Consider the following 22,588-nt stretch of genomic DNA (forward strand, 5'->3'; position numbering starts at 1 on the left):
GCTCTGGATCCTTGGTCCCTGGGTGAGGGAAGTGGACATTGCGGGGGACAGGGGGAGGGGCCTTTTGGCCCCTGTCTATTCTGATAACAGGATCAGATATTTGGAGCTGAAAGGGACCTTTGAAGCCATCTAGCCCATTTGACAGATGAAGAAACTGAGACCCAGAGTTGTACAGCTAATTAGTGTTGGAAATGGGATCCTAGTGTTAGATTTCCCCTGGGAGGTTTTGGATCCCACATGCTATCATTTGACTTTTTAGAAAATTTACTTTTTAAGTTTTCTCAATGAATCTAGGGATTTGGGTTTTGTTTTATTCTTATATCACAGTTCAGGTCTAGATCTCCTCTGTGAGCACAGCAATTCAGCCATAACTGATATCTGCTGGCTCCGACAACAGCGTCTATTGAACTTTGCCACCGTGGTCCCCCACCTCTCCAGCAGGTTCCCACTCAAGACTCCAGTTCCTTCCTGATTGACCCAACAAATCTTTGGTTGCCTCCTATATACTAGACATTGGGAGGGTTAGCAAGAAGAATAACCCTTCAGCACTGCCTACAGTGAGGTTTACAATTGAGTAAGCCAAGCCGTGGAGAACGTAACATATTAGTCCATTCATGAGAACAGTACTCAAAGGAGGGAGAGATCCCTTTGGGCCAACCAGATGTTGGAGAAGCCGTTACCTCTGCTGGGATAGAGGGGTTTAGAGACGAGGGGACATCTAGTCATAAAATCATAGCTCAGAGGGACCTCGGAACCCAACCCTCCATTTATGCCTAAGAAGTCCAGAATGCTGGGTAACCAGGGTTGTACAGGGAGCCAGGACTCAAACCCAGCTCCTGCCCTGTGGAGATGGGAAAAAGTTGGATGAGCCCCACAACAACTCATCAAATGTTTCCTAAACACCTACTGTGTGCTAGGCAATGGTGTCAAAACTCAGTTTCCCACCTTTAAAGTGAGAACATTGGGCTAGATCAGGAGTTCTCAACCTTTTTTGTGTCTGCTGAATCCCAAGGGGCCCTCCTCAGGATCATGTTTCTAATGCATAATGGAAAATACATTGGATAACAAAGGAAACCAGAGATTAGTGACAATAAAGCTGTAACTTATCCCCAATTCCCAACCTCACAGATCTTCCCCTACCTAGGAAGCCCTCTTAACGCTAACCCATTCTGCCCTGGAGCTAATTAGAAGATGCCAACAGTGGAGAAGCCACTTGTCTCCCTAATTGATCTGGACCAAAGTGAATTGTTTAACATGCATCGTCCATAATTGGCTCATTTTTCCCTTTCCCTGGTCTGAGGAGTCAGGGAACTCTTGGGGAGAGAGGCTACATATCTGAGAAGAATCAGTCTTGAGGCCTAGAGTGCTCTGGGCACGTGAGAGGAAGCCCCCAGTACAAATCCTTCCTCAGGAAAGATACAAGCTGTGAGACCTTGGGCATATTCCTTAACCTTTGTCAGCCTCAGTTTCCTCACCTGGAGTAATGATAACACCCACCTCAAGGGTTATCATGAGGACCAAAAGAGACTGTGTATGCATAGATCTGGAGTCAGTGGTCCTGAATTCAAGTCTGTATTACCTACATGACCTCTGATAAGTGAGTTCCTCTCTGTGACCCTCTTTGCTTCTCTCTGACAAAGTTCCCTGAAGTCCTTCTCGATTCCCACATTTCATAAATGATAACAGCTCACATGTCTAGAGCCCTGAAGGTTTATCTCATTGGATCCTCACAATGACCTTGTGAAGTAGGTGAGATCATGACCCCATTTTATGGACAGAGAAACTGAGCCATCTCACTGAGTGAGATGACGATTCCAAGCTATGTCCAGGCCCTCGGGCTCTTGGGGCCCAGATGCTGTGCCTCACCCTGCTACTGACTCATCTTCTCTGCCCCCTCATCTTTCCCATAAATTTGTAGCCCCACGCCAGTCCCTCCACCCAGGGAGGGCACAAAGATTAATGAATATTGGTCCAGAGCTTCGAGCCAAGCATATAAAAGACCCTGGACCAGGGCTCCGCCTTGATTATCCTCCTTTAGGTGAGTAATTAATGTCCTAATGTTTTGTAATGACAATAATGAGGGGGCCCCATGTGGGAGCTGGAGGGAGCCTAGCACTGCCAGGTATCCACCCTCTGGTGAGGTTTCCTAAGGGACAAGGTAACCCTGGGTTGAGGTCCAACTCTATTTTTGCTTAAAAAAAAAGGATCGAGTCACTCTTTCCATCCCTTCTCTGTTTCCCAGGTGAGTTAAATAAGGTCCACTTCTAATGGGTATTATGAGAATTAAGGAGCATTTGTCAAAGGCCTTCAAGGGGCCTTCTGAGTGTAAAATTCCTGATGTGAGGTGAGCATTAGCTTCATCACTATCATTGAGACTTGGCATGATACAGGGGTGTACCCTATTCAAAAGCAACAGATCAGATAAGGCAGTGGAGTGACCTTGTGTCTTATAGAGATATACTCCTATGAGGAAATATTAGAAGGAGTGTGATGCCCAGTGGAAAACATGGAAAGGAAGATTGATTGAAAAAGAATCAGAAGTAAAATTGTCATTGGTGTGTGCTACAGACCACTGAGTCAGAGGGAAGAAATAGATGAAAAGAGAGAAGCGGATTATGGACCCATCACAGAGACATCATAGAATGCTGACAGGTGAACTGTTACTGGGACTTCACTTAACGCTGGCAACTACTTAGAGCTTGGCTTGCCCCAGTAACCATTTCATTCATAGTATAAAGAAAGAGATTTGACTCTGGAGTCAGAAGACCTAAGTTCAAACCCAGCCTTTGTCACCTATCAATAGTGTGACCTTAGGCAAGACATTTAACCTCTAAAGTCTTCAGTTTCATCTGTAACAAGAAAAGGTTGGATTTGTTGGCCTCTGGGATCCCTTCCAATCCTAGAGCTATGAATCTATGAATTCTCTGAGCCTCAGTTTCCTCTTCTGTCAAATGAGGGGGTTGTCAAGGATGGCCTCTGAGGGCCCTCCTGGCTATAGATCTAGGATTCTCAAAAATTGAATAACACCAAAGAAAACTATTCTGGATCTGATTCTGGCCAATAAAGAAGGATAATTGACCAGAACCTCTGTAAGATATGGCTAGTCCATCTTAGAAGTCAGTGATAAATAAGGAGATGGAAGCCAGGCAAATCTGACCTAAAAATTAGGTTTAGGAGAACAAATTTCAATGAGTTCAGACAAGAAATAGGTTGGCTCCCATGGCATAAAACTTTGTAGAATGAGTCAGTGCAAGAGGGGTGGAAAACTCTCAAGAGTAAAACCATTGACACAAATTCAAACGATTCTGATAGAGGGAACATCTCTAAAGAGACAAATATGGATACCCAAGGAGCTCCTGGACCAGCTCTGATCTCTAAAAGGCAAGCACAGATCAGAGGTAGATAGACAAGAGCAGGTAACTGAGGGTGAATGTGAGTGTCGTGGCCTCATAGAGGATGTGTCCATAGATCGATGAACAATCATTAAGTACCTACTCTTGGGCTAGGGTTTCTGTACAAGGAACTGGGGATACAAAGCTAGAAACAAAACAGTCCCTGCCCTCAAGGGACAGTCTATTGAGGTAAATAACATTTACACATAAGTAAATACAAAATAAAATAAGAGTGTCAAGGAATTAACAGCTAAGGAGATCGGGAACAGTTTCAGAAAGGAGTTGGCATTTTTGCTAAGCTTTGAAAGCAGCTAATACTAAGAAGCTGAGGAGAAGGACAGCATCCCAGGCACAAGGAAGGTAGAACCACTCCACACTCACTTTGTTTCTCGTTTCTCTGCTGAGGACAGTTTTCAAATGAGGAAAATCTTTAACACGGAGTTAAATCCCAGAGATGGTCAGGTCATCTGCACCTTACAGGGCTGTACTCCACACCAACAAATCAGGAGGAAATAGATGAAGTGAGAGAAACTTGTTGCAATGTTGTCATAAAAGTACTATACAATGTTTAGTGCACTAAGTGGAAACTATCTCAGAGTCCTAAAAGGAGGGTAGATATAATTGCTGAGTTCCTATCCATGATCTTTGAAAAAGCAGGGAACATGAAGGAAAAGCCAATGATCTTGACTTTGATTTCAGGCAAAATTCTAGAATATATTATTAAAAGGATGGTCTATGGGCCTGCAGAGGAGGGAAATGGCAGTCACTAAGATCCACACGGCATCATCGAGAGCAAGCCGTGCCAGACTAACCTCATTTCCTTTCTTGATAGGGTTACTAGACTGGTTCATCAGGAGAATCTGCCAAATGTGGTTCGGCTGAAATTCAGCAACACATTTGTCAAAGTCTCTTTTGCCATCCTCGTAGATAAGCTGGAATGATGTCAGTTGGATTCCATATAATTAGGTGTATTCAGTACAGGTCAAATAGTGGAACCCAAAGAATAGCCATTAGTGGATTGATATCAGAATGGAGACTGATGTCTAGCAGAGCATCCTTGGTATTTCTTCCTGGTCTGGAGCTGCTGTCAGACATTTTTATGAAGGCATGGATGGCATAAGGATCAGATCTGGAGATGACACCAAGCTCAGGGGAATAGTGAACACTGCATGACAGAGTCAATATCCAAAAAATGTCTAATGAGTGACTCAGTCAAATCAGTTTAAACTTAATAGGAATGCCCTATATACATAGATTTCTTTTAATCTTCCCATGACAGTATGGGTGGTAGCCAAGGAGCAGTTCACATGAAAAAGATCTGGGTGTCTTAGTGGACCAGAAGCTCAATGTTTGTGAACAGAATGATGTGGCAGCCAAAAAACTGGTGATTTTAAACTGAATTCTTAGAGTAGGTGTTTGGAATGAAAGATATGATAGTTCTGCGTTTGTGGGAAACATCTGGAGGACTGAAGTCAGTTCAGAGCGCCATCTTTTAGGGAGGATATTACCAAGCTGGAGTACCTCTCAAAGTCAAGGACCAGGATCCATACAATGGATATACTGAAAGTCCATACAAGAATGTGTTGACGGAACCAGAGTGTTTGGAGTACTGAAGAGAAGACTCTTAGGGGAAATGATAGATTCTTTAAGTATTTAGAAAGAAGGGTTAGACTTGCTTTATTTGGTCCCATAAGACAAAAGTAGGAGCAATGGATGGGAGTCATAAGGAGAATAATTTAGTCTCATTATAAGGAAAGATTTCGTAACAAACAATCTGAGCTCAACCCAAGAAGAACAGGGAGCTTTCTTCTGTCATAAAATCATGGTTCTAGCACTGGAAAGGACCATCAAGTCTGACTCCCTGTTTTACATTGAAAAGTCGGAAGCTGAGAAAAGTTGAGACGTGTCAAGGATGACGCATCTAGTAAACACTGGAGGCTCAAGGGATTCAGATTTGTCTTCTCTCCTCCAAGCATTGTGCTATATTTATTGTACCCCCCAGTTGCCAGGTAGTGGACATCCGTTCACTAGAGGTCTTCAGGCAGAGAGGCTGGAGGTCTACTTTTCAGGGTGTTGATGGGTATTCTGGCTGTTGGACAAGGAGTTTTCAAGATGACTTCCAAGTTGGACTAGAAAAGGGAGTCTCATGATATAAAGGAAATAGCATCCCATTTGGAGTCAGGAAGACCTGAGTTCAAGTTCCACTTGTGATCCCAGAAAAGTCATGTAACTTCTCCATGCCTCGGTTTCCTCATTTGTTAAATGAGGGAGTTGGACTCTACAGATTTCAATATCCCTTTCAGCTCTAAGTCTATGATCCTGTATATGTGTCTGTAACCTTTAGCTCTGAGAAAAGGTAAGCAAACTCACCTCATCCAGGTGTGTCTGCACAGACCCAGACCCATTTTACACACCTCCCAACTGTCCACCAGGACACTAGGACCTACTCAGGGTGGGTGTCTAGCAAGGGCAGGGGCTGTCTTTTGCCTTACTTTACAATGCCTGGCACATGGTAGCTGATTAATAAGCTTATTGACTGATTGTTCATGGTGTAATGGATAGAGAGAGCCCTAGCTTGGCAGTCAGGAAGACCTGTGTTCAAACCCTACCTCTGATGCTTACTAGGAACAAACCCCTCGTCTTTCTGTTCAGAAGATTCCTCTTGTGTACAATGTAGATTTCTTCCACCCCCAAAGAAAATAAAATGAAGACTTCCACACAAGCAAATCCAGTACCCCGCCCTTACCAAATTCTCCTCGCCCAGGAACTTACAGGACCACCTGGTGGGGAGGTGTGCAGGAAGTGAAGCCCAGCATCAATCCATGATGTGTCCTATTTCTTTGGAAGGCTCTTCTACCCTCCCAGCCACCCAGACTCACAACCTCTGAGTCATTCTTTGCTTTTTCCCATTCCTTCCATATTTAATCAGCTGCCAAAGCTTGCTAGCATTATCTCCACAAGTATCCAATCTGTCCTCTTCTCTGCTCAATTTTCTCTCTAGACCTCAGTTATAGTCTGAGAGGAGGACCAGACCTCTCAGGTCTTCCTTCAATTCTAAATCAACAATCCCAAGCTCCTCAATTCAAGATGGGTGAAAGGAGGGCTGGATAGGCACAGAAAACACAGGCAGCTTGCCCCAAAGGTCCTGAAGCTCAAAAGAAACAAAGAAAGGCCTTGATTATCATTCTAGGGCATTTCAATCCAACCTTGGGCAGCTCTATGGGGGCTGGGTCCTAGTTTCCTCCCATAGGACACACAAAGGGAGGAAGGAAGGGGGGCGGGGGTTGCGAATGCTATCCCAGGTACTGGGGAGGTTGAGGAAGAATAATAAGAGGGAGGGGGAGGCCTAATGACAAGGACAGCCAAGTATTTCACAAACACCTCTCAATGACTAATAGCTGCTACAGGTGCTGCTTCCAGGTTTACCATGCCCAGTTTGGTTTTCAAAAGCAATATGGACCAACTGAACAGGCATGACAGGGAGTCATAATGGTTAGAATACTGGACCTGAAGCCAAGACTGGGGTTCAAACCCTGCCTCAGATACTTTCAGGGACTTCTAGGACCTAACTGGGTCCATTCATGGCAGCACTGGGCAAAAGGACTCGAATCCCAGGAAGCCAATGGGCACAAAGCAATGACACACATCTCCTGAAACCTCCTTACCATCTGATTTGTGAAGAGTGATCATGTATGTGTGTGTGTGTGTGTGTGTGTGCACATGCTCACATGAAGGTGTATGAGGCAGTGTCTTTTTATTCCTCTGATAACATGTGAGCCCCCTGAGGACAAGAATTACTTACTTTTGTCTTCCTTTATTCAGTGCCTGATGGAATTGTAGAATTATAGATGAGCTGGAAGACACCACAAAGACCATATAGTCCAGCTCCTCCATTGTACGCATGAAGAAACTGAGGCAAAGAAAGGTGAAGTGACTTGCCTAGGATCACACATCTATAAGGGTCTGAGAGGCTGGATTTGAACTGTGGTCTTGCCTTCAAGTCCAGTATTCTAAGTGCTGTGATTCCCCTTCTCTGCTTGTGCTTGTGTCTTCACGTGTCCACATTTAGGTGTACACGATAAAGTAAGAAAAAGAGAAAGAATGAACACTGGCAACAAAACAAGCAAAATTATGCCTTTTGTAGCTGATTTGAGGGTTTAGAGGTTTTCTAGAGAACCCTAGAGAGTCAACAAAAAAACTGAAACAATTAACAACTTTAGCAAAGTAACAAGATATGAAATAAAACCACACAAATCACCAACATTCCTATATAATCCCAATAAAACCCAGAAAGAAGATATATAAAAAGGAAATATCATTTAAAATAACTACAAAATGTATAAAATAAATATATAAATATAACTACAAGTTACTGTTCACAGAAATAAAAACAGACCTAAATAATTAGAGAAATATTAACTGCTCATGGGTAGGCTTAGTCAATGTATGAAAAAATGACAATACTACCTAAAGAACTACCAAAGGATTACTTTATAAAATTAGAAAAAATAATAACAAAATTAATCTGGAAGAACAAATGGTCAAGAATCTCAGGGAAAATGGGTGGGGGGGAATGGGATGGAAGGGGGTCTGGTTTGTGTACTGGAATTTCAAACTCTACTTCAAAGCATCAGCTTAAAAGAATTTGGCATTGGTTTCAAAAGTGGAGCTGGCAATCATTGGAGCAGATTAGATTCACAATCTGCAGAAGCAAACATACCTTGTAACTCAGGGTTCGATAAACTCAAAGAACTCAAAGCTCCTGGGATAAAGAATCCCTTTTTGATTAAAAAAAAAAAAACTACTAGGAGAATTGGACAATATGTGGAAGAAATTAAGTTTCAACCAACCACTCACACTTTGGATGATAATAAGCCCCAAATGAATGCAGATCTAAATAAAAATGGTCATATCATAAATAAATTAGAAAAAAAGGGAAGGAAGTCCTTCTCTCTGATCTCTAAATAGGTTCAAGACCAACAAGGGATTAAAGGATCATAAAATGAAGGGTTTTGATTACATACAATTAAAAAGCTTTTGCACAAACAAATCCAATACACTCTGTCTCTTAGCTCTAGGCATTTTCTCTAGCTGTTCCACAGACCTGGAAGGCTCTTTTCTCACTCTCCCCTCTAATCTCCACCTACAATCTTCCCCAGCTTCCTTCAAGTTCAAACTCAAATCCCACCTTCTTCAGGAAGCTTCTCCCAACCCCTCTTAATTCTAGAACCTTACCTCTGCTAATATTTCTTGTTTTTCCTGTATGTGACTTATTTCTGCATACTTGTTTGCTCATTGTTTCCCCTACTAGTGAGACCCTTGAGGGAAGGGACTCTGCCTTTTGCTTCATTTTGTATGTAAGCTAGTGCTTAGTGTAGTGCCTGGCAAGTCAAGTCTAGACACTTCATAAATGTTTATTGACAGTGCAGCTATGCTTAAAAGGGAAATAATTTACTTAGGGGAAAAAAAATCTTTGCAACAAGTTTCTCTGATGAAGATTTCTCTTCCAAGATACATAAAGATGTGATTCAAATGCATAAAAATAAGAACCTTTCTCAATTCGTAAATAACCTAAGGATATGAACAGAAAATTCTAAAGGAAAGAAACAGAGACTATCTATGGCTATATTTTCAAAGTGCTCTAAATCACTAATGAGAAAACAAAGTAAATTAAAGGAATTCTGAAGTCCCATCTCACATCCATCAAAGGTGAAAAAAATCAAAAATGAGAAGTTTTGGAGGAGCTGAGGGAGGGGAGGAGGAAAACAGGCCTCCTCTAACACACAGTCTGTGGAGCTCGAAATAGGTCTGGTCACCCTGGAAAGAAGTTTGGAATGATGAAAGTTTCTGAACAGTACACTCTCTTTGATCCAAGTATATCAGTAATGGACCTGCAGCCCAAAGAGATCAGAGAAAGAAGGAAAGGTCCTATATGTACAGATTCATCTATGGCAGCTTTTTCTGTGGCAGCAAAAACTGGAAAACAAAGGGGTGGAAACTGGAAAGCAATTGGGGAATGGCTGGATACACTGTGGCATATCAATGTGATAGTATCCAAATTCTACTGTGCTATAAGGAATGACAAAAGGCATGGCTTCCAAGAAACCTGGGAAGACTTGTATGAACTGATGACAAGTGAAGTGAGAAGAACCAGAACAATTAATACTGTAAAATCAATATAAAAAACAAGCAATTTTGAAAGATTTAAGAACTCTGATCAACTGTGATTTCAGAGGACTGACAAAGAAAAATGCTCACCTCCTCATGGCAGGAAGACCATGGATTAATACACAAAGCAAGAAATGCATTTTTGGTTAGGACCAATGTGGAAATGTTTTGCTTGACTGTGCTTATAGGGTTTTGTAGTTCTCCCTCCCTCCTTCTTGCCTTCTTGCCTCCCTCTCTCTCTTCCTTCTTTCTTTCCTTCCTTTCTCTTTTCCTCCCTTCCTCCCTCCCTCTCTCCCTCTCTTCCTCAGTTTCTTCCTCCCTCCCTTCCTCAGTTTTTTCCTTCCTTCCTTTCTTTCTTACTTTTTTTTCCAACCAGCAGAGGGATGTGGGAGGGAGAAAAAAATACTTGATAATTGAAATATTTTTTTTAACATTTTAAAACTGGGAAGATTTATATAAAGTGATACAGAAGAAAATAAACAGAACCAGGATAACTATTCACAAAATATTATAAAGGCAAATAACGTTGAAAGATTTAACAACCCTGGGTAATGCAATGATAAACCCTGCTCCAGAGGACCAAAGATGAAGCCTGCTGCCCAAGCTCTGAACAGAGACAGGATGAAGCAGAGCAAAAAGATCAGACCTACATTTCCAGATACAGCCAAAGTCAGAATGTGTTTGGCTTAACTATGTTTATTTGTTACAAGAGATTTTCCTCTTTTTTTTTCCAATGGGAAGAGGTAGATCAGACAGACAGACAGACAGACAGACAGAGAGACAGAGACAGAGAGACACAGAGAGAGAGAAAGAGAGAGAGAAGAGAGGGAGAGGGAGAGGGAGAGAGACAGAGAAAGAGAGAGAGAGAGAGAGAGAGGGAATAGGGTTGCCAGAGAGAAAGGCAGACAGACAGACAGAGACAGAGAGAGAGAGGAGGGGGGGAAAGAGGAAGGAGAAGGGAGGGAGAGAGGGTCATTCAAGCATTTTTAATACTTAGAAGAGAACAGAAGGAAGAACAGTAGAACAGCTTTGACATGTACTTAAAAATGAGCTACACATAACAAATATTCAGTTTCGTATCCAATTATCTTTTTTGTTGTACTTTGTATATGGAGATGCTTACTTGTCTGTTATGTTCAAATTTTTTTTAATTCAAAATCAACTCTTGTCCTCAAGCAGTTTACATTCTAGCGAGGATATTCTCTTCTGTTTATTTACACTTTGTAAATAAATGCCTGTATTTGAGATACCTACAGGGAGATGGAAGGTGACCTCATAAGAGAAGGCCCTAGAAGATGGAAGGAAGGGAGAGGGAAGGGGACGGGGATAGACCCCAACAGAAGTTGTTTCTCAGCTATCATGAAGGAAAAAGTCTCCACACCTGGTGTCCAAGTACATCCTGTACCTACCACTGCCTTAGCACAGATCCTTTTGCACGCACACACCTCCCAGGGCCCAGGCTTAAAAGCTCTGTGTTATGGGTTCATGTCCCAGCCCTGGTCTAAAATCGTTATAAATACTTTGGCAAATCCTTTCCCCTTTCTGGCCCCCATCTATAAAATTCGAGTTTTGACAAGAGGATCAAAAAGGTGGCTCCCGGCTCTGATGTTCTAGGATTTGGTAACTCCAGTCTTACAAAGAAGCTTGGAAAAACCAGTCTGATCACCAGCCAGTCCCTGCTCAACCAGCCCTTCTGGCCTCTTGGCCCTTTATTCAGTCAACCGGAATTTCCTGAGCACCCACAGGGTCTGCACTAATTGGCATTAGGAGGACTGAAGACCTCGTGTGGGCAGAGTCTGTGGGATATCAGGAACAGGGATGGATTTAAATTTATAGACTGTAATTTCAGGGTTATAGGGAAATCCCAACATGATCCAGAAAAAGACTTGCTTCAGACCTTGCCTGAGGCTTGTGATGCCAGTGACCCAAAAGGAGAGTTCGGGATTGGAATGATGCTGCATAGGAAGAATGAGCTGTAGGGACTGCCCTTAGATAAGGGGAAGGCAGAACTGAGAAGACTCTTAGCACAGAGAATGTCAGAGCTGGAAGGAACTTTAGAACAGGGAATGTCAGAGTTGGGAGAGATCTCAGAACAGGGAATGTCAGGGCCGGGAGGAAACTTAAAACATTGAATGTCAGAGTTGGGAGGGGCCTTAGAACAGGGAATGTCTGATCTGGGAAGGGCCTTAGAACATTGAATGTCAGAGCTGGGAGAGGCCTTAGAACAGCACTTAGATAATTTTGTATATCCTAAAATGTATACAAATAGCAATTAAAAGACAATGAGGTAAAGATGAAATAATATGTATAATATGTAATTCCAGAGGCACTAGGGAGCCACAGAAGTTTATTGAATTGGGGAGGGATGTGGTCAGACTTATGCTTTAGGAAAGTTACTTTAGCAGCCATGTGGTGGATAGATTGTTGTGGCGGGAGGCAAAGTAGGTGGGGAGCATACCATAGCCCAGGTGAGAGGTAATGAGGACCTGGATTGGAATGGTGGCCATTAGTAGTTAAGGAGAGGGGATTGGAGAGATCTTATGGAGGTAGAGTTGGCAATACCTGATCATGGACCATGGATTGATGGAGGAGGAGGAGGGGTAGTGGAGAGTCAAGGGTGACGCCGAGGTTGCCAACCTGGGGAGAACAAAAGGATAGTGTTGAGGTTCCCTCAACAGTCAAAGGGAGGCTGGGAAGAGTGGTGGGTTTGGGCAGAAGGATAATGTAATGATATCCTGATCCATATCTCAACCCATCCAAGCTTGCTCCTCCAGAGTGACTCACTCTGTCCCATCCCAAATAAAGGGGGTGGAAAAGCAGAGACAGGGCTCTGACTCAAGAGGTGATCTGGTTTGGCAGTGGCACCTGCAGTTGCTATGAGTAATCATGAATTCGGGGGCCATCACTGGACTTAGAAGGGGGAAGGAGGGTAGGAGCTTACACAGCAGAGGGAGGGAAGGAAGTGGTAAAGTATTGGGAATTAAGGGTAGGTGTGGCTGTCCTGGAGGCAAAATGGCAGAGTGGGATGCCACTTCTCTTCGACCCTTCTGATTATTGATCACCCCTAGCCTCAAGCTTCAGTCCCCACTTTGGAGGCCACTGCTTTAGAATGAGGAAAAGCTCAGAACAGAGAGGGAGGTAGAACAGGGAATTTCAGGGCTGAGAGGGGCCTTAGAACAGGGGATGTCAAATCTGAGAGGAACCTTGGAACAGGGAATGTCATGGTTGAGAGGGACTTTCAAACATAGAATGTCAGAGTTAGGAGGGGCCTCAGAAAGAGAGACAGATGGGTCTACCAGATTTAGGGAGATGGGAAAGGCATGAGAACTCTCCTCAGAAAATGGCCTCTGGGAGTCATTGTTCCTTGGAGGGAAAAAAAGTATAATTCTAAAATGAAGCACAGCATTAGATGTCCCCAGAAGTGGGAGGGCATAACTCAGAAGTTATAATACCACATCTTTGAATTCTAATTTCACTGAATCACCAATAAATGATTTTTTATCTTTAGTGCCTGTTTTCGTTTTGGGCCGTGTGGTGGTTAGAAGGTAAAGGGGATAAGAATCATAACAGGAAATAAGAATACGACCTAATCATGATAAGTCTATGAAATATTATATAATAACAATTTCACATTTAATTTCTGAACTGAGCAACCCGGATTGAGAGACTGGGAAGCAGGATTTCAGCCAGACACTGGCCCTCTCACCCTCCTTATCTTTGGCCCGAATTGGGGGCAGTTAAATCAGCATCAAGGAAATCTTACTCTACTGGGCTACACCAAGAGAGGTCAGCCCTCCCACAGGGGAAGCCAATTCCTCTACACAAAGAATCAAAGTCTCACTGGCTTACTGCTTGAAGACTCTACTCTCTTCCTTGTTTGGAAATCAGGTCAATGTCTGGCGCTCTCCAGTGCTGACTTACTTCTTGCTATCATTAGTCAGTTTTTTCCCCTCCTGAAAATGGAGCTCATATAGACCAAGGGTTCTTAATCTGGAGGGTCTGTGAATTTGTTGAGGTTTTTAAAAATAGTTTGATTATTGTGTTAATCAATATAATTGGTTCCCTTAGCAATCCTCTTATAGATTTTAATTGATGCTTTTAAAAGTATGATTCTAAGGAGTCTCGAGACTCAACTCAACTAGCTAAGGGGTCCATGACACAGAGAAAAACAAGAATCCCAAATGTAAAAGCTCATGGGTTGGTTGAGACAAACTCCTCAAAGGCAGCTAGATACCCAAAGAATATCTCTCCACTTATCTGTTCTGTGTTTCTAGTTCAAAGACCATTCTTCCTAGCCAAGAAGACAGAAGCCAAATACGGCTTCTCTAACATTTCTTTGAAACGCAACTTCTCCTCAATACAAGAAGGGTATCAGACTATGCCTAGCCTTCCTCCCCTCAGTCACCAGTGCTAAGAGGAAGGTCTCACTATGCCCCCTGTTTCCCATCATTTCCACCCCAAAAATCAGCTCCTTCTTAGGGGTGACAATCAGGACCAAAATAAGTTCTGTTTATAGTTTTCCTCCACTTTTTAAAGGATGAAATCAATTTAAAAAGCCAAGGACTCAGTTTCTCTGCTTTGAGCAGAGAGATTCTTATGGATATTTGGGGGTAATTGAAGTGTTCCACACCCAATATAAGTTTTAGGTTTGTGATCTTTTTCTGAATTCCTCACCTACTTCCTCTGCAATGACAATATCATTTTCATTTTTTCCTGCCTACCACTCAGCCCCCACTTTAGGTCCCGAGATTCCCACATATAAGTTCTTAACATACGATACTGTTCAAATAGTTGAAAACAAAATAAGTGCTCTTCAATTGAGGGACAGCTAAACAAATCATAGCAGAGGAATGTGATGACCATGCCATTAGAAATTACAAATGGTAGAAAGGGGGTGGAACTAAGATGAACTCATGAAATAAAGTCAGCAGAACCAGGAAAACAATTTGTACAGTGATTTCAGCAATATAGATAGAAGGAACCAAACCAATACACAACTAAATATTGTGTAATTATAATGACCAAACCTGGACCTGAAGAAGAAAAAGGAAAATGCACCTCTCCCCAGTTCCTTGCAGAACCTATTCATTTTTAATGACTTGTGCACTAAGAACGTATATTTGATTGCATGCCGCCATGGCGGGGAGGTGAGGGAGGGGGAGAAAATTTGAAACTCAAGGGATTGTGGAACTGAATGTTGTAAATGAAAAGCAAATAAATACATTTAAATTAAAAAAAAAAAAGAAAGGAGAGGAAAAGGAAAAGGAGAAAAAAGTGCCCTAAGACTTTTGGGAAGCCTGTGTGCAACCAGATTCAGTCATCCTGTTGGTTAGTTTTGCTGACTAGAGGTGAGTTTTTTTCCTCTTTCTTTCTTACTCTTTGTTGCAAGGTTTACTTTTTAAGGAGGAAAAGGGAGGCCGCTAGGTGGCGCAGTGAATAGAGCACTGGCCCTGGACTCGGGAAGACCTGAGTTCAAATCTCATCTCAGACACTTAACACAAAAACTAGCCATGTGACCTTGGACAAGTCACTTAACTCCAGTTGCCCTGCAAAAAAAAAAAAGGAGAAGGGAAAGGAATATATTTAGAAATGAAGCTAATATAAAAGCAACAGATGTAAATAAAAATATAAATATACAAACGCATGGATATGAGGAGGGGTGGATGGATCCATAAGTGGATGGAGGTAAGGATTAATGGACATATTGAAGGATAGATTGTGCATATGTGTGTTTGTGTATGTACAATGTTATTCTACCCCTCTAACTGACCCTGCTCCTTTTATAGAGATTCCCAACCTAGGCATGGGTCCAACTTCCCTGAGTCTCAGTGAGACCTGGGGTGTGGAATGGGCTGCCTTGCATAGGATTCCTAGTTTATCTTGTTACCCATGTCTTGTCCGTTTGTAAATAGACACTTGGGGCATGGGGTTTTATCGTTTGCTTTTTTCTTAGATTTGTCCTCTAGTACATTTTGGGACATTTCTGTTGCTTTTCTTTTTGCTAAGGTCTTCCCTGTTGTTGTGCACATGCAGATTTCTAACTCAGAGGCAGCCTGAAATATTCTTTCTCCCTCATCCTCCCTAACCAGTATCTTGGAGCTCCCACCAAGTGGAACGAGGAAAGTCATCTTCCACTTCCTTCCAGGTCAGTGGAGGAAGGCTTCCTGGAGGAGGTGGGGTTGTTTGGAATGTAAAAGTGTTTTGTTTGTCAAAAGTTGAAAGGCTCAGGACTCTGTGTACTCTGGGGTCTTTTCCTGGAATGCCTCCTCATTGTGCCTCTCCTCTCTCCTGGCCACCCTGGGGCCTCTTTTTATCTCTTTGTCCAAACCCAGCAGGGGCTGATGGCCTTGGCTGATAGGGCAGCACTGACACATGGGGACCCCATGACCCAGAGGACTATTTGGAAAAGGAGCTAGTGTTTTGGACACAGAAGACTAGCTGCTGGAGGGGGGTTGTGAAGGGGGGTGATTAGGATGGCTCTTCTAAAAAAGAAAATAACCAGACATCGTGACTCCCAGTTTTACTCAAGACCTCCCTGAACTGAACACAAAAGAGACCCTGGAAGAGAAGCTTATGACTTGGACCAGTGGATGGAGTGCTTGCTATGCCTGAGTTCAAATCTTGTGTGACTCCAGACAAATTATTTAAACCTCTGTTTGTGTCAGTTTGTAAAATGTAAATCTGTAAAATGGGGATAAAAACAGCACCTACCTCCCAGGGTTGTTATGAGAATCAAGTGAACTAGTAATGTATGTAGAACACTTTACAAATCTTATACAGCTATAGAAATCCTAATGATGATGATGATGATGAAGAAGAAGAAGATTATGATGATGAAGATGAGTAACTAAGGAGCCAGAGCAGTTACCATCCCCCAATAGTGAAAAAGACAAATGTTATTGTTCTACTCTAAGGCACAAGACCCACTTTTTCTTCTTTTGTTTGTAGACTAACAGAATTTTAGATAGACTTCCAGAACTTGAAGGGTTGTGAGAATGGTAATCAACAGTCACCAAGCATTTATTGGGCTACACCATGCTAGATGGTGACCCTATACAAAGAATGAAACAGCCCCTACTTGCAACAAGCTCACATTCTACTGGGAAAGATGCTAAGGACATAAAAATTCATACGGCACAAGTAGAAAGTCAATATACACATATATAAGCAATGTAGTTAAGCATAAGTTAGTCTAGGGGGGAGGGCACTAGCATTTGGGGGGACCAGGAAAGCTTTCATTGTCAAGATGGTGCTTGAATTTCATTTTAAAGGTAGAAGTGAGGAAGACCGCAAAAAACATAGAGAGTCAGATATTAGAGGGGTCTTAAAATAATATGAAATGTTGGAGTTGGCTTAGAACCTATATCATTAGAACAGGGAAGGACTTAGAACTTAAGATATCAGAGACTGGAGGAACCTTAGAACGTGTAATGTAAGATCCAATGGACAAAAATATTTATAGTAGATCTTTTTGTGGGAGCAAAGAACTGGAAACAAAGAAAGTTGGGAAGTTGTCTGGACAAATTCTGGTATACCGATGTATTGCAATTAAACTTTAAGAAATGATGAAAGGGACAGTTTTCAAGTAACTTGAAATTTCAAGAAAATACTCATATGAAAGTGAAAGGAGTAGAACCAATTAGAAAAATAACCATAAGATAAAGACAAATGACTTTGAAAGACTTCAGAACTCTGATGCAACTGAGAAACAGGCTGATGGATGAAGCCATCCACACCCTGACCAGAGGCAATGGACTCAAGGTGTAGATGAAACAGGAATTTTCGAACACTGACGATGTGGGATTTTGTTTTATTTGACTGGTTATATTTATTATAAGATTGTTTTTTTTTTTCTTTCCCTACCCCAATTGGGGATGGGAGGAGGAGAGAGAAAACAAAGATTTGTTCATTCAAAAATTATGAAAACATTTAAAAAATGGAATGTCAGAGCTTGAATGAACCTTTGAAACTGGAATTTTAGAGCTCAGAAGAACCTGAGAATATATATGATCTCCAAGCTAGGGAGGACTTAAGAACAGGCAATATCAGACCTAGGAGGGATCTGGACACATGGATGTCAAAGATCAGAGAAGAACCCTTAGAACGTAGAATATCAGCACTGAAAGGGATCTCCAAACACAGAACATTAACAGATTGCATATGGAATGTTTCATTTCCCCCAAACTCTATGCAAAATGACACCCCCCGGGCTGTTTCTCTCTTTCTTATTGTGGAACAGCAGAACGTGTGCTTGATGGGAGAGGACTGGGATTCAAATACAGAAATGCAAATTCCTCCTCCCTGCTCCCTTCAGGGATCTACCCCCACGACGGTCCATCCTCCACATTGCCATCAAAATAATTTTCCTTAACTGCAGATTAGAAGCTGTGTCACTCCCCTCCTCAATAACCTGCAGTGGCTTCCTATTGCCTCTAGGACTCTCCTGTTTGGATTTAAAGCCTGGTAACAGCCTTTGCAAATTTATCACATTTCTCATTTTTGTGTTCTACAATCCGATTACTGTGTGTTCTACAATCTGATTACTGCGTCCCATTCTAAGTCCTCCATCTCTTGTCTTGATGTCTTCCCGTAAGCTGTCCACCCCCCACACCTGGAATCCACTTGTTCCTTACACTCCATGTCTTAGAATCCTTACCTTCCTTCCCAGTTCGACTCAGAAGCTCTTTCCTACATGAGGACTTTCCTGACCTTCCCACCCCCAGATGCCAGTTTCTTTGTATACATTTTGTATTTTGTACACTCGTATGTGTACGTGTTGTTTCCCCCAACTCTGGAGAATGTAAGCTTCTTGAGGCTACAGGCTATTTCATCGATGTCTTTGGCATCCTAGAATCTTACAGTAACTGGCATACAGTAATCACTTAATAAATACTTGTTCTTAGTCCCAAAAAAGAGGTATTGGAAGGCATTTCCCTTCTTTCTTTGCATAGGTGAGAAACTATAGGTATAGAACACTCTAGCTAATGGCAGACTTTCCTAGGGTTGGCTAATCTGATCTTCTCCCTCCTCCCTCCCTTTTACATGCTTTATACTAAGGGACAGGTCTTTAGGAGGGAAGGGAAAAGGGAAATATTGAGAAATAAAGATTGGCTGATTCAGACACGTATTTCTCTCTTCTTCCTTCCCTGTAAAATCCTTCTCCTCCCTTGCACATTGAATTCAAATTACTCCTTTATAGAGTTTCAGATATTTCAAATATTCCCATAAGCCTTTTCTGGTTCATCCTGCTATGGAGTGACGGTCTTCCTCTTCCCACTTCAAATTAACACATCATTAGAAGATGAAGTGGATAGACTCATCTTTCTGAGTTCAAAGCCAGCCTCAAATACTTACTGTGTGACCCTTGGCAAGTCACTTAACCCTACTTGCCTCAGTTTTGTCATCTGAAAAGTGAGCTAAAGGAGAAAATAGCACACCATTCCAGAATCTTTACCAAGAAAACCCCAAACTGGGTCACAAAGAGTCGGACTGAACAACAACAAATTTCCCTTTCTAAAGCACCAATCATATATTATTGGATACTATAGCTATCTGTAATGTGCATCTCCTCCAGTCAAGGATCTTTAATGGCTCCCATTTACCTCAAGGATAAAATGTAAGCCTCTCAACTTGGTAGTTAAAGCCCTACACAATCAAGTCTCCTTTCCAGACTAATTTGACATTATCTTCTTTCACAAATTGCACATTCCTGCCTTCTTGCTTTCACTCAAACTCAGAACTCCACCTCTTATCTCTGCTTCTTGGGATCCTTATCTTCGTTCCAGGATCATCTGGGCTGCCTTTCCTCCCTCAAAGGATCTTATATTTATTTAATTGTTTACACATAGTATATCCCAAAAGAGTGCAAACTCCTGGAGAGTAGAAACTATTTGCTTGCACGTATTGAATTTTTTAAAAAGGAATGTTGAATGGAATGGAATGGAATGGAATGGAGTTATTCCTATCCTAAACCCCCAAGGACAAGAACTATATCTTCTCAGGATTTGCCTCATCCACAATATAGAGCACAATACTCAGCATATAGTAGGAGCTTAATAAATGTATGTCAAATAGAATTGAAAACATGTTGACAGATATGTTTTAAGCATTTACTAGAATGGGGAAAGGAATGACTTGGAGATAAAAATACAAAAGTCTTGATAGACTTGGAGTTATAAGATTAGGTTGGAAATCTCAGATTTGCCATTAACTAAATCTATGCCTTTGGTCAAATCATGTCTTGATCTACACCTTGTATTTTCACCTATAAAATTGTTTGTTTTCATTTGTAGTTGCTCTTCATTCTTCCTTCTCAAAGAGGACCAATGACTTCAGAAGCATGATGTCTTGACTTGCAAATGAATTGGACTTACATGAGGCAGAGCTGTACAAGGTCATCAGCCTCACTTCCTTCTCTAGAGTCACTGGAGTCCAGTGGCAAGACAGAGCAAGACCACTGAACTGGCAATGGCCCTGGATACAGTGGGAGACCCTGGCTTTTTTAAGCTAAGGTCTTTCTCAGGTTTCAGTCTGTCTCAGGCAATACCCATTCAGTGATTAAAGGTTAGGTAAAAATTGAGGCAAAAGATGGTCTCATTTGACTTCCCAAAAGGACCAGTCTGGATGGGGAAGCCTCTCAGAGTCTCTGGGCAGAACAGAAACAGTTGCTACCTTAATGGAGATAATAGTGATGGTGGCCCTCTCCACAACAAACCTGGAGTAGTGGATAAAGACACACTAGAAAAACTTATAGTAAGTGAGGAGGACCTGGGTTCAAGTCTCCCCTCTGACACATGGTGTGTGACCTTGGACAACTTACTTAACATCTAGTGATCCAGGCAGCTCTCAAGACCAGACAGGATGTTCCCTACACCAATGGAATTAAAAGTCTAGTTCCCAAGCCCCATTCACCACCTGGCCAAACTCACAGCATAGAAAACACTTTGTAAGGCAAGATTTATGATGGTTTTGAAGAGGCTGGTTCCTGCCATTAAGGGGTTTATTCTGATTCCCCTCCCCCCCCCTTTTAAAAGCTGACAAATGCTTCTGCATGTTAAATGTGGCCTTACCTGTACTTATTCAAGCTTCTAGCCAATTGACATTCTCTGGAAACAAGGACCTCATGTTGAACAGATTTGATAATACAGTTGCAAATCCAACTCAGTTCCATTGAAATGAAAGGAAATTGAGGGAGAAAAGGAGCTATTTAAAGGCTGATGGAAGCAGTTAACCGAAATATATCCCATTGTCATGGAAAATAATGGAGAAGAACAAAAGGTTTTGTTTTTTTCTAACTGTTTTCTAGGGCAAAATGTGCTTGGGCATCTCTTCTTCTAATCAATAACTAGTATTAATTGCGATTATTACCCTGTCAGGCAAGCAGCAAGCATTTATTCAGGACTCACTATGTGCCAGGCACAGTGCTAAGTGCTAGGGATGCAAAGAAGGACAAAAACATGGTCCTCGCCTGGCCCTCGAGGAGCTTCCCTTCTAATGGAAGGGACAACATGCAGGTTGTATTTGCCAGACAGGTAGAGGGCAAAAGAGAAGGAACCCAGAAGGAAAGCCCTAGAGGGGCTGGGGACCAGGGAAAATGAACAGAAGCATTGGAGCTCGGTCTTGAAGGAAGAGATGAGAAGGGAGTGTTTCAGGCACCAGCACAAACACCTGAGATGGGGATGAAGAATCACGGGGAGGGAGAGCAAAAAGGCCAGGGTGCTTGGAGGGAAGTAATGTGTCAAAAGACAAAAGGTAGGAAAGGACCTGCTTTTGCAGGACTTCAAAGGTCAGATAGAGGATTTCATATTTGATCCTGGAGGTAATTGGGGGCCACTGTTCAGTCATTTCAGTCATGTCTGACTCTTTGTGACCCTATTTGGGGTTTTCTTGGTGGAGACACTGGAGTGGTTTGCCGTTTCCTTCTCCAGCTCCTTTGACAGATGGGGGACTTGCCCAGGTCTCACTGCTAATATGTGTCTGAGGTCAGATTTGAAATCAAGATGAGTCTTCCTGACTCCAGGTCCAGTGCTCTCTGCACTGCACCACTTAGCTGCCCCAGAAGCCACTGTAATTTAATGCAGTCAGACCTGTGTTTTCGGGGGATCACTTAGACAGCTGTGTGGAGGATGGATTCGAGTGGGGAAAAACTTGAGGCAAGGAGACAAACGAGAAGGCTGTCGCAATAGCAACAGCCCAGGAGAGAGGGCATGCATGTCTTTACAAAGATGGTGGCCATGTCAGTGAAAAGAAAGGAACATATACAAGAGATGTGAAGGAAGATTTGATCACAAATTATGTATGTGGGTGAGTGGAAGTGAAGAGTCAGGGATGACCTGGAAGCTGAGGGTGGCTGCAAGATGTGCTTGTTGAGTTTAAGAGGCACATGGAATAGTCAATTCCCAAAGTATAAAGACCAGTTGGGGACACAGTTGTGGAGCTCAGGAAAAAAATTAGGGCTGATCCAGATTACATTCTATTGTCATCTAGCAGAGGGCAGACTGATTCACTTTTGTCTATGTATGTTGTTGTTTGTACTCTATTAAAAAAAACAATTGGGGTTAAGTGACTTGCTAAAGGTTACACAGCCAGTTATTTTTTGTGTGGGACCCAAGTATCTGAGGCCGGAACCGATTCCAGGTCTCCCAACGCCAGGGCTGGCGCTCTTACTCACTGTGCCACCTGGCCGCCCCTGTCCTTTCTAGAAGAGGACCATGACATGCAAGTGAATTGGATTTAAGTGAGGGCTGTACCATATCACCAGCCTCACTTTCCTGTCTGGAGTCATCTGGATCCAGTGGTCAGTTATGGATCAGGAAGACTGGAGATAGCCCCTGGATATAAGGCATGGACCTGGAGAAAGAAATTTAGCCTGTAAATCCCAAGATATCTTTCAAGGTTTCAGTAATTAAAATGTCCATTTCTTTGAGCAGAACACTGGCAGGTAAGGGTGTTATACCCTATGTGGAAAGAGGGAATGGAAAGGAAAAAAGGAAGAGAGAGAGAGAGAGAGAGAGAGAGAGAGAGAGAGA

General features: G+C 42.4%; 1 long non-coding RNA gene across 1 annotated transcript; it reads left to right on the forward strand.

Moving 5' to 3' along the window:
• The first annotated feature begins 14,417 nt into the window (after positions 1 to 14,417).
• LOC138156663 (uncharacterized) lies at positions 14,418 to 21,269 on the forward strand. The gene is made up of 3 exons (XR_011167202.1): positions 14,418 to 14,707; positions 15,567 to 15,705; positions 19,853 to 21,269. It is a non-coding gene; the product is annotated as an uncharacterized lncRNA (long non-coding RNA).
• Positions 21,270 to 22,588: the final 1,319 nt, after the last annotated feature.

Source organism: Petaurus breviceps, unplaced genomic scaffold, assembly GCF_028583685.1.
Source record: "Petaurus breviceps papuanus isolate PSGF00001 unplaced genomic scaffold, PetGlider_PUasm1.0 156, whole genome shotgun sequence".
NCBI classification, from domain to species: Eukaryota; Metazoa; Chordata; class Mammalia; order Diprotodontia; family Petauridae; genus Petaurus; species Petaurus breviceps.